The 12,493-nt window shown below is 38.0% G+C and overlaps 1 protein-coding gene across 5 annotated transcripts in view; it reads right to left on the reverse strand.

Annotated features, from left to right (window-relative positions):
- Window positions 1-12,493, reverse strand: part of STRBP (spermatid perinuclear RNA binding protein) — a 145,767-nt gene that overhangs the window by 85,796 nt on the left and 47,478 nt on the right. The window contains exon 1 of one of the 5 annotated variants that reach the window (XM_059925579.1): window positions 9,688-9,706. The exons of the other annotated variants lie outside the window; for them this stretch is intronic. The gene's annotated coding sequence lies outside the window, so the exon portion shown is untranslated. Of the gene's footprint in view, window positions 1-9,687; window positions 9,707-12,493 lie in introns of those variants that run through there. 5 annotated transcript variants of the gene reach the window in all.

Consider the following 12,493-nt stretch of genomic DNA (forward strand, 5'->3'; position numbering starts at 1 on the left):
CAAGGGACCCACACACAAACATCTGAGCGCCCCTCCTACACATCTTCCTCTTCTCCAAGGTCCTGCCCTGAAGATGCTAGACATTTTAGCTGTCCCAAATTCTGAGCTCAGAACAGTAAGGCCACTATGCTCTGCCTGGACTCCAGCTCAGGAAATTGTTTTCAGGTAGAAATCAGGGTCAATCATGGGGCTCATTCCATGAATTTCAAGATCACAGGCCTGTTGCCCAAAGGCTAAAAGAGCTGCCTCATATATTTTGTCCAGTTTTGCAGTTTTTTTATGGCAAGAAGCCTAGTCCAGAACCAGTTACTCCAACATAGCCAGAAGCGGAAGTTGTAGTCAATAAACATTCTAGTTTCTACTACATACCAAGTCCTCTGCTGGGGTATAACTAAATCTGCAGCCATGATGTAATCCAAAGGGCATGAGGGTGAGAATGGCCATTCATTCATTCATCCATTCCTCCATCCAATAAATACTTACTAAGCATCTTACTGTACCAGGAAAGTGCTGATTTTATGTCTTTGAGCCTTAGTATCAGCCCAGCCCACAGCAGGACTAAAACTTGCCCTGCCAAACACATAGGCTTTAGGTAAGGGTTAAAGTTGAGAAAATGTACATAAAAGTACTTGGTAAAGCACTACACGAATACAGGTTATTTCTGTGATGGCAACAACTATATCCTTATTAATAAAGCACAAGAAGTTCTCCCAGCAGCAGAAACTGCATGTAAAAGGATAGCTGTGAAAGAATATGGTGTCTATTATGAGTGTGTGTGTGTCTGTGTGTATGCTTGCGCAGACATTCCCTGGAGGTGAAGGGATTCCAGAATTCAAATCTGCTAGAAAACAGAGCACATTTATAGAAGTGACAGGAGATATGGGTATCTGTCATACAATGCTTCTGATAAGCTGAACGAGGAGCAGAATAGCATTTAAGTGAAGCACTTTTCTGAAATTTAAAATCAGGGTATAGAAAAAATAATTTTTGAAAATGTTTTACTATAGAATGCTTTACCACAAATTTCTTTAGGTTAAGCTTTATTCCAACCATTTTCAAATTCAAGAATAGAAATAATTTCTAATATAAATAATACATTCATGTAACATCCTTTCAATATGTCTAAATGAATCACAAAGGTCATAATCATTTTCTCACCAACTGTCATTACACGTAAAAAAAAAACTGAAATATATAATAAAGTCCAGAGAAAGGGTAAATCATTCAAGAAACATAGGCTGGTGAGAGTTTAGGGAAAAGTCATGCTGACTAGTAGACCTGTGATCCCTACATAGGTACCTGAGTTTAAAGCACAAACTTGAATCCAGCTTTTTAAAAATGACTTATTTTCTATTGGGGGTTGGGAATGAGCAATGACTAGTTATACACATGGGTATATTCCAAAATGCTTCTCATTCTGCTTTCATTTTCCTAAACTATCTTCTTCCTTCACTGTTATTCTACCACTGCAATCTCAGGACTTTAAATAAATGTCAGCTTTAATGTTAACAGATATTGGCATATAAAATGAAAAAAAGAAAAGCAAACGATTCCTTAAAGACGCAAAAGTGTTGACCATAAAATAAAATATAGTTGAGTATATTAAAACCTAGAACTTCTGTTCATCAAAAAAAACCCTAAAGAAAGTTGAAAGAACAAGTTACAGAGGACTCTAGGAGGGCTCACGCCAAGGAGTACTTCCCAGAACTTCTGTTGCCAGTGTCCTTGTCCTCGCGGTGAGTGACAGCCACCCCCCAGCTCTGCAGGAGACCCTCCAACACTAGCAGCTGTGTGACTAACAGGGTCTTGGTGCTCCGGCCGGCTGTCAGGCCTGAGACTCTGAGGTGGAAGAGCTGAGTTCAGGACACTGGACCACCAGAGTCATCCCGGCCCCACATAATATCAATCGGCAAGAGCTCTCCCAGAGATCTCTGTCCCAAAGCTAAGATCCAGCTCCACTCAACAACCAGCAAGCTCTGGGGCTGGACACCCCATGCCAAACAACTAGCAAGACAGGAACACAACCCCACCCATTAGCAGACAGGCTGCTTAAAACCATAAGTTCACAGACACCCCAAAATACACTACCGGACACCGTCCTGGCCACCAGAAAGACAAGATCCAGCTTCATCCACCAGAACACAGGCACCAGTCCCCTCCACAACCCACTGAACCAACCTTACCCACTGAGGACAGACACCAAAAACACAGGAACTCTGAACCTGCAGCCTGCGAAAAGGAGACCGCAAACACAGTAAGTTAAGCAAAATGAGAAGACAGAAAAATACACAGCAGATGAAGGAGCAAAGTAAAAACCCACCAGACCAAACAAATGAAGAGGAAATAGGCAGTCTACCTGAAAAAGAATTCAGCGTAATGATAGTAAAGATGATCCAAAATCTTGGAAATAGAATGGGGAAAATACAAGAAACGTTTAACAAAGACCTAGAAGAACTAAAGAGCAAACAAACATGATGAACAACACAATAAATGAAATTTAAAATTCTCTAGAAGGAATCAATAGCAGAATAACTGAGGCAGAAGAACGGATAAGTGACCTGGACGATAAAATAGTGGAAATAACTACCACAGAGCAGAATAAAGAAAAAAGAATGAAAAGAATTGAGGACAGTCTCAGAGACCTCTGGGACAACATTAAACGCACCAACATTCGAATTATAGGGGTCCCAGAAGATGAAGAGAAAAAGAAAGGGACTGAGAAAATATACGAAGAGATTATAGTTGAAAACCTCCCAACATGGGAAAGGAAACAGTCAATCAAGTCCAGGAAACACAGATTCCCATACAGGATAAATCCAAGGAGAAACACACCAAGACACATATTAATCAAACTATCAAAAATTAAATACGAAGAAAAAATATTAAAAGCAGCAAGGGAAAAGCAACAAATAACATACAAGCGAATCCCCATAAGGTTAACAGCTGACCTTTCAGCAGAAACTCTGCAAGCCAAAAGGGAGTGGCAGGACATATTTACAGTGATGAAAGGGAAAAACCTACAACCAAGATGACTCTACCTAGGAAGGATCTCATTCAGATTCGACAGAGAAATTAAAATCTTTGCAGACAAGCAAAAGCTAAGAGAATTCAGCACCACCAAACCAGCTTTACAACAAATGCTAAAGGAACTTCTCTAGGCAGGAAACACAAGAGAAGGAAAAGACTTACAATAACAAATGCAAAACAATTAAGATAATGGTAATAGGAATATACATATTGATAATTACCTTAAGTGTAAATGGACTAAATGTTCCAACCAAAAGACACAGACTGGCTGAATGGATATAAAAACAAGACTCGTATATATGCTGTCTACAAGAGACCCACTTCAGACTTAGGGACACATACAAACTGAAAGTTAGGGGATGGAAAAAGATATTCCATGCAAATGGAAATCAAAAGGAAGCTGGAGTAACAATTCTCGTATCAGACAAAACAAACTTTAAAATAAAGACTATTACAAGAGGCAAAGAGGACCCTACATAATCATCAAGGGATCAATCCAAGAAGAAGATATAACAATTGTAAATATTTATGCACCCAACAGAGGAGCACCTCAATACATAACGCAAATGCTAACAGCCATAAAAGGGGAAATCAACAGTAACACAATAAGAGTAGGGGATGCTAACAACTCACTTTCACCAATGGACAGATCATCCAAAATGAAAATAAATAAGAAAACACAAGCTTTAAATGACACATTAGACAAGATGGACTTAATTGATATTTATAGGACATTCCATCCAAAAACAACGGAATACACTTTCTTCTCAAGTGCTCATGGAACATTCTCCAGGATAGGTATCTTGGGTCACAAATCAAGCCTTGGTAAATTTAAGAAAACTGAAATCATGTCAATTATCTTTTCTGACCACAACGCTATGAGACTAGACATCAATTACAGGAAAAAAAACTGTAAAAAATACAAACACATGGAGGCTAAACAATACACTACTAAATAACCAAGAAATCACTGAGGAAATCAAAAAATACCTAGAAACAAATGACAATGAAAACACAACGACCCAAGACCTATGAGATGCAGCAAAATCAGTTCTAAGAGGGAAGTTTATAGAAATACAATCCCACCTCAAGGAACAAAAAAAAATCTCAAATAAACAACCTAGCTGTACACCTAAAGCAATTAGAGAAAGAAAAACAAAACAAAAAAAACCCCCAAAGTTAGCAGAAGGAAAGAAATCATAAAGATCAGATCAGAAATAAATGAAAAGAAATGAAGGAAACGAGAGCAAAGATCAATAATACTAAAAGCTGGTTCTTTGAGAAGATAAACAAAATTGATAAACCATTAGCCAGACTCATCAAGAAAAAAAGGGAGAAGTCTCAAATCAACAGAATTAGAAATGAAAAGGAGAAGTAACAACTGACACTGCAGAATTACAAAGGATCATGAGAGATTACTACAAGCATCTATATGCCAATAAAATGGACAACCTGGAAGAAATGGACAAATTCTTAGAAAAGCACAACCTTTCGACACCGAACCAGGAAGAAATAGAAAGTATGAACCAACCAATCACAAGCACTGAAATTGAAACTGTGATTAAAAATCTTCCAACAAACAAAAGCCCAGGACCAGATGGCTTCACAGGCAAATTCTATCAGACATTTAGAGAAGAGCTAACACCTATCCCTCTCAAACTCTTCCAAAATACAGCAGAGGGAGGAACACTCCCAAACTCATTCTACAAGGCCACCATCACCCTGATACCAAAACCAGACAAAGATGCCACAAAAAAAGAAAACTACAGGCCAATATCACTGATGAACATAGATGCAAAAATCCTCAACAAAATACTAGCAAACAGAATCCAACGGCACATTAAAAGGATCATATACACCATGATCAAGTGGAATTTATCCCAGGGATGCAAGGATTCTTCAATAAACACAAATCAATCAATGTGATATACCGTATTACCAAACTGAAGGATAAAAACCATATGATAATCTCAATAAATGCAGAAAAAGCTTTTGACAAAATTCAACACCCATTTATGATAAAAACCCTCCAGAAAGTAGGCATAGAGGGAACTTACCTCAACGTAATAAAGGCCATATAGGACAAACCCACAGCCAACATCGTTCCCAATGGTGAAAAACTGAAACCATTTCTACTAAGATCAGGAACAAGACAAAGTTGCCCATTCTCACCGCTATTATTCAACATAGTTTAGGAAGTATTAGCCACAGCAATCAGAGAAGAAAAAGAAATAAAAGGAATCCAAATTGGAAAAGTAGAAGTAAAACTGTCACTGTTTGCAGATGACATGATACTATACATAGAGAATCCTAAAGATGCTAACAGAAAACTACTAGAGCTAATCAATGAATCTGGTAAAGTAGCAGGATACAAAATGAATGCACAGAAATCTCTTGCATTCCTATACACTAATGATGAAAAATCTGAAAGAGAAATTAAGGAAACACTCCCATTTACCACTGCAACAAAAAGAATAAAATACCTAGGAATAGGGACTTCTCTGGTGGCGCAGTGGTTAAGAATCCGCCTGCCAATGCAGGCGACACGGGTTCGAGCCCTGGTCCCGGAAGATCCCACATGCCGCGGAGCACCTAAGCCAATGCGCCACAACTACTGAGCCTGCGCTCTAGAGCCCACGTGCCACAACTACTCAAGGCTGCGTGCCTAGAGCCCGTGCTCTGCAACAAGAGAAGCCACCGCAATGAGAAGCCCGCACACTGCAATGAAGAGTAGCCCCTTCTCTCCGCAACTAGAGAAAGCCCATGAGCAGCAACGAAGACCCAACACAGCCATAAATAAATAAATAAATTTATTTAAAAAACAAAAAACAAAAAAAACCTAGGAATAAACCTACCTAAGGAGACAAAACACCTGTATGCAGAAAACTGTAAGACACTGATGAAAGAAATGAAAGGTGATACAAATAGATGGAGAGATATACCATGTTCTTGGATTGGAAGAATCAACATTGTGAAAATGACTATACTACCCAAAGCAATCTACAGATTCAATGCAATCCCTATCAAACTACCACTGGCATTTTTCACAGAACTAGAACAAAAAATTTCACAATTTGTATGGAAAGGCAAAAGACCCCGAATAGCCAAAGCAATCTTGAAAAACAAAAATGGAGCTGGAGGAATCAGCCTCCCTGACTTCAGACTATACTACACAGCTACAGTAATCAAGACAGTATGGTACTGGCACAAAAACAGAAATATAGATCAATGGAACAGGATAGAAAGCCCAGAGATAAACCCACGCACATATGGTCACCTTATCTTTGATAAAGGAGGCAAGAATATACAATGGAGAAAAGACAGCCTCTTCAATAAGTGGTGCTGGGAAAAGTGGACAGCTACATGTAAAAGAATGAAATTAGAACAGTCCCTAACACCATACACAAAAATAAACTCAAAATGGATTAAAGACCTAAATGTAAGGTCAGACACTCTAAAAGTCTTAGAGGAAAACATACGCAGAACACTCTATGACATAAATCACAGCAAGAGCCTTTTTGACCCACCTCCTACAGAAATGGAAATAAAAACAAATATAAACAAATGGGACCTAATGAAACTTAAAAGCTTTCGCACAGCAAAAGAAACCATAAAGACGACGAAAAGACAATCCTCAGAATGGGAGAAAATATTTGCAAACGAAGCAACTGACAAAGGACTAATCTCCAAAATATACAAGCAGTTCATGCAGCTCAATATCAAAAAAACAAACAACCCAATCCAAAAATGGGCAGAAGACCTAAACAGACATTTCTCCAAAGAAGATATACAGATTGCCAACAAACACATGAAAGGATGCTCAACATCACGGTACATACATACAATGGAATATTACTCAGCCATAGAAAGGAACGAAATTGGGTCATTTGTAGAGATGTGGATGAACCTAGAGACTGTCATACAGAGTGAAGTAAGTCAGAAAGAGAAAAACAAATATCGTATATTAACGCATATATGTGGACTCTAGAAAAATGGTACAGATGAACTGGTTTGCAGGGGAGAAATTGAGACACAGATGCAGGGAACAATCGTATGGACACCAAGGGGGGAAAGTGGTGGTGGTGGGGGGGGGGTGGTGGGATGAATTGGGAGATTGGGATTGACATATATACACTAATATGTATAAAATGGATAACTAGTAAGAACCTGCTGTACAAAAAAAATAATAAAATTCAAAAAAAAGAAAGGATGCTCAACATCACTAATCGTTAGAGAAATGCAAATCAAAACTACAATGAGGTATCACCTCACACCAGTCAGAATGGCCATCATCAAAAAACCTACAAACAATAAATGGTGGAGAGGGTGTGGAGAAAAGGGAACCCTCCTGCACTGTTGATGGGAATGCAAATTGGTACAGCCACTATGGAGAACAGTATGGAGGTTCCTTAAAAAACTAAAAACAGAACTACCATACGACCCAGCAATCCCACTAGTGGGCATATACCCTGAGAAAACCATAATTCAAAGAGTCATGTACCACAACGTTCACTGCAGCACTATTTACAATAGCCAGGACATGGAAGCAACCTAAGTGTCCATCAACAGATGAATGCATAAAGGAGATGTGGCACATATATACAATGGAATATTACTCAGCCATAAAAAGAAATGAAATTGAGTTATCTGTAGGGAAGTGGATGGACCGAGAGTCTGTCATACAGAGTGAAGTAAGTCAGAAAGAAAAAAACAAATACCGTATGCTAACACGTATATACGGAATCTAAAAAAAAAAAAAGGTTCTGAAGAACCTAGGGGCAAGACAGGAATAAAGACGCGGACATAGAGAATGGACTTGAGGACACGGGGAGGGGGAAGGGTAAACTGGGACAAAGTGAGAGAGTGGCACTGACAAATACACACTACCAAATGGAAAACAGATAGCCAGTGGGAAGCAGCCGCATAGCACAGGGAGATCAGCTCAGTGCTTTGTGACCACCTAGAAGGGCGGGATAGGGAGTGTGGGAGGGAGACAGGAGAGGGAGGGGATATGGGGATATATGTGTACGTATAGCTGATTCACTTTGTTATACAGCAGAAATTAACACAACATTGTAAAGCAATTATACTCCAATAAAGACATTAAAAAAAAAAAAAAAAGAACAAGTTACAAACTGAAAAGACTTCTGGAAAACATACATACAACAAAAGTAGCAAAAATATACCAAGACGACTTAAAATCCAAATGAAACACAGAAGACAACACAGACAACACAGAAGAAGCGGGAAGGGATTTCCCTGGCAATCCAGTGGCTAAGATTCCCAATGCAGCAGGAGGCCCGGGTTCAATCTCTGGTCAGGGAACTAGATCCCACACACCTCAACTAAGAGTCCGCATGCTGCAACTAAAAGATCCCTCATGCTGCAACGAATATCCCGTGTGCTGTAACTAAGACCTGGCGCAGCTAAATAAATAAATACTTTTTTTTAAAGGAGGGTGGACAGAAAAAAGTCATAAACAAGCATTTCACAGGGGGGAAAAAAAAAAACACCACAAGACCAATAAAAATGACAACCACTTTATACCCATTAAAGCTGCAAAAATTAAGAAGTCTGGCAATACCAAGTGTTGGAAAGGGTATAGATCCATAGGGACTTTTATGATGGATGTTGGGAAAAAAATGTTTGGCATAATTTCCACAAATCGAATAATCCCATACTCTGTTACTCAGGGATTTTACTCCTAAGCATACATGAAGAGAAACTTACACATGCACAAGCGACAAGACATGTACATTAGCACGTTCATAGCAAAACTGTTCAAAACAGCAAAATCCTGGAATACATGCAAAATGCCCATTCACAGGAGAATAAATGAATACACTATGGTATATTAATGCAATGGATTATTATTCAGCAAAGTGAAGGAACTACAGCGACATGCAGCAATATGGATAAATCTTAGCAGTACAATATTAAGTGAAAATACTATGTCCCAAATGATTACATATAGAATGATATCTTTTTTGTAAAATTAAAACCAGAATAAGAAGATATACTGTCTAAGAATCCATAAAGATATGATAAAGGTATATACAAAACCAGAAAGCAAGGGAATGATGAATACAGAATTCCAGCTGTGAATTCTGTTGGGGGTAGGAACTGGGATAAGGATGGTTGGGGGAACCTATAAAGTAAAATGTAGGTTATTAAGGGCTAGCTTCTGTTCTGATGGTGGGTTTACAGGAGCTTATTAAATTTTTTAAAATAATATAAAAACAGACAATCCATGGGCAAATGAGAGCATGTCATAAACAATGTTTATGTCTAATCCATTATCCAATTCTGTGCACATTATCCAATTTTTTAAAAAGCTTCTTAGCCTACGTTAAATTTTTTACTAAACTGAGTTTTGATCTTCCTGATTGGGGTATAATTTTTTAATTTAAATCAAACCCACTCAGCTATAAACAGTTATTAAGCTATTTTCCTAATGTGGATAACAAAATATATGAATTTCTGATATAGTATCCTAAGTTATTATGCCTATTATTATGTAAAAGTCACATACTATGACTCAACTCTTGGTATATTCAATACAACAGTATTCATGAAACTGCAATGTAAGTAAGTGCTCTTAGCTTGCTACATACTGGAAAGGGAACAAAAACTTCCATGATCCACAGAAAACATCCTTACTTTTAACAGGATGACTTGTTTCTCACCAGCTCTTAAAATATAGATGCCAACTCAAAACAGTCTTCTTACTCTTAAGTGACACTTTCAAGTTAACCTCAGCAATTTTCCCCAACCTTCTGTACAGAAAAAGAACAAGTAAAATGCAAAATTTCTTCCTTAATGCAGATATTCTGTTATTAGAAAACTTAAAATTGGGGGTTTCATAACAACTAACTCAACCACTTAATAGACAAATGCATATGTATATATTTAATATTTCAAGAAAAAATTAAGAATATAAAAACAATTTGTTCTACTTAATTTCTACATTTCATAATTTCCAGTTAATATGGTATTTACAGAACTACATATTCACCTACCTCTGACAGAGGTTCACAAGGAAGACAGTAATAAATAACTGATAAACACTCATGAAGAATGATCTTCATATGTAAAAAGCATCCCCTTGTGTGAATTTCCAGTGGGAAACAAACTTCAAGCTTCTAAAATGATGTACTTTATTATTAGCTGAAAAGCTTTAAAGTGTTCAACCATCTGAGTAATATTAAGCTGAGAGAGAGAGAGAGAGAAAGGGAAACAGAGAGACAGAGACACACAAAAGGGAAAGACCAAGCAATGCAAGTAATAATGTGAAAAATGAATTCAATTATTTTGTGAAGTGTTATTATAAACCCATCAAAACACTCCTAGGTCTCCTAGGTTTTTCCAAGATGGAGTCCTCACATCACTATCAAAGATATAACCCTTAAATAAGCAGGATAAGAACATTAAAGGCAATACTGAAATAGGAATATTTCTTACCGGCATTACCACTAGGCAAATAAGACACCAATTAGTGAATAAACTTGCATCTTAATACACATTCCCCTACAACATTACACAAAGCAATTCTTTTTTTTTTTTTTTTTAATTGAAGTATAGTTGACTTACAATGTTGTGTTAGTTTCTGGTATACAGCAAAGTGATTCAGTTATACATACATACTTTTTTCATATTCTTTTCCATTATAGGTTATTACAAGATATGGAACATAGTTCCCTGTGCTATACAGTAAGACCTCGTTGTTTATCTATTTTATATATAGTAGTTTGCACAAAGCAATTCTTACAAAGCATTACGCAAAGTAAATTTAGCATGACAGACAATCCTGCGTGGTTCAAAGTTTCATCACTTGACAGACAGTAAAACAGACTCAAATTAAATAACTCTGACAAGATCATGTAACCAGTAAATGTCAGTGATTAAATGCAAACTCAGGTCTGCTGAATGACTTCTATTCACAGAAAACTAAAGAAAAAGAAGCAGAGTGTAAGTCAGGAGACCAGGGCTATAATGTTGGAATGGCCACTAACAGCCATAAAGGCCTTTCCCCTGGCCCTGTGGATTCTGCTTCCTGAAAAATAATACCTCTTGCCCTATATGCCTGCCGCACAAGGCTACTGTGAGGATCAACTGACTAACAGTTGCAGAAGTACTCTGAAAAGTACAGTGTTATATAAACAGGGGAGTTTACCCTTCCAATCGAACCAATGACAGTGAGTCCTGAACTCAAGAGACAGCAATACAGTACCATGAGCTTGTTGCCACAGTAATAATAGCAAGTGTTTGCTGTATGCCAAGCACTTGGCTAAGCATCTTACATGCATCACTTCATTTAATCCTCAAAAACCCTCTGCCGCAGCACAGGGAGATCAGCTTGGTGCTTTGTGACCACCTAGAGGGGTGGGAGGGAGACGCAAGAGGGAGGAGATATGGGGATGTATGTATATGTATAGCTGATTCACTGTGTTACACAGCAGAAACTAACACACCATTGTAAAGCAGTTATACTCCAATAAAGATGTTAAAAAAAAAAAAAAAAAAACCCTCTGCGGGAGATGTGACTATATCAATTTTACAGAGGAAACAATAGTCCAAAGGAGTGAAATAACTTATCTGAGATCAAGCAGCTAGGCAGTGGCCAAGCCAGGATTCAAACCAGACCACCTGTCTACAGAACTGGAGCTCTTTGTGACTCACTGTGCTATAAAGCATCTGCCAAAAAGGCCCACTGATCTCAAAAGCTACCTCTCCAGGAAGGCTTCCTTCATCCTAACCAAAGTGTAAAACTAATTCTCCCTCATACACATATATGTATTTGTATATATACACATTTATACATACACACACACACACATATATATGTATAAAAGAATAAGCATGTAACTCATCTGAGTCTTGGGTTTCTCATCCCTGAGGAACCATCTGCTTCAACGAGAACTGTTTTCAAACTAAATAAGAATGTCTTTAAAGTGCTTAACAGAGACATTAAGTTAACTGCCCAATACCATAGGGTGAGTGACAGAGCCAAGATATGAATTCATGTTTATTTATGTTTAATAACCAATGTTACTAAGTCAGCTGACTGATTCCAAAGCCCAATGTTCTAAGTACTGTCTACCAGCTCACCCAATCTCTGAGCCTCTCAGATCTTAAGGCTGAAGTTGGGCTACAGACCAGAACCATGCCAATCCCATTTGCTACTCAGTCAACAAATATTTACTGTAACCGAATTTTAAAAACTCAATACATACATTGCTGGTAATGTTCTAAAAGTCCATGAGAGAGAAGGCCGTCAGCTTCCAAGAGTGACCCTGGGCTCTTGTCTTTCCAGAGCAAAAAGTTAGGTCTACTCCCCATGCCCAATAATATGGAGAGAAAGAAAGGATCTCTGAAATCTGATTTCCCACTTTTCTGCTAGAAATTAGATTCAAGCATGCTTACTCAATAACCTATTCTCAGAAATAAGATGCTGAACTCGTGGAAT

Source organism: Balaenoptera ricei, chromosome 6 (assembly GCF_028023285.1).
Source record: "Balaenoptera ricei isolate mBalRic1 chromosome 6, mBalRic1.hap2, whole genome shotgun sequence".
In the NCBI taxonomy this organism is placed as follows: Eukaryota; Metazoa; Chordata; class Mammalia; order Artiodactyla; family Balaenopteridae; genus Balaenoptera; species Balaenoptera ricei.